Genomic DNA, 404 nt, shown 5'->3' on the forward strand with positions numbered 1-404 from the left:
GGAGGCGCGGGGGGGACGGGGGGAGGAGGAGGAGGACGAAGAGGAGGAGGAGGAGAAGGAGGGAGAGGCGGGAGAGACGGGGAGGGAATGTGTAGGGATGGGAAGGAGGTGGAAGGATGGAAGATAAAGGGATGGAGGAAGATGGAGGGATGGGGAAAATGGAGAGGGATGGGAAGGTGAAAGGGTGGAAGGCTGAAGTCAGAGGGAGGCGGCAAGATGGAAGATGGAGAGATGGGAGGAAAGTGGAAGTAGAAAAGATGGAGAGACAGGAGACATAGAAGATGAAGGCATGAGAGGGAGATGAAGAAATTGGAGGCAGAAGGATGGAAGGATGGGGAAAATGGAGGAGAAATGGAGAGGCGGAGGGGTGGAAAATGGAGGGATGGGAAGGTGGAGGGATGGGA

Source organism: Geospiza fortis, unplaced genomic scaffold (assembly GCF_000277835.1).
Source record: "Geospiza fortis unplaced genomic scaffold, GeoFor_1.0 scaffold188, whole genome shotgun sequence".
Classification (NCBI taxonomy): domain Eukaryota; kingdom Metazoa; phylum Chordata; class Aves; order Passeriformes; family Thraupidae; genus Geospiza; species Geospiza fortis.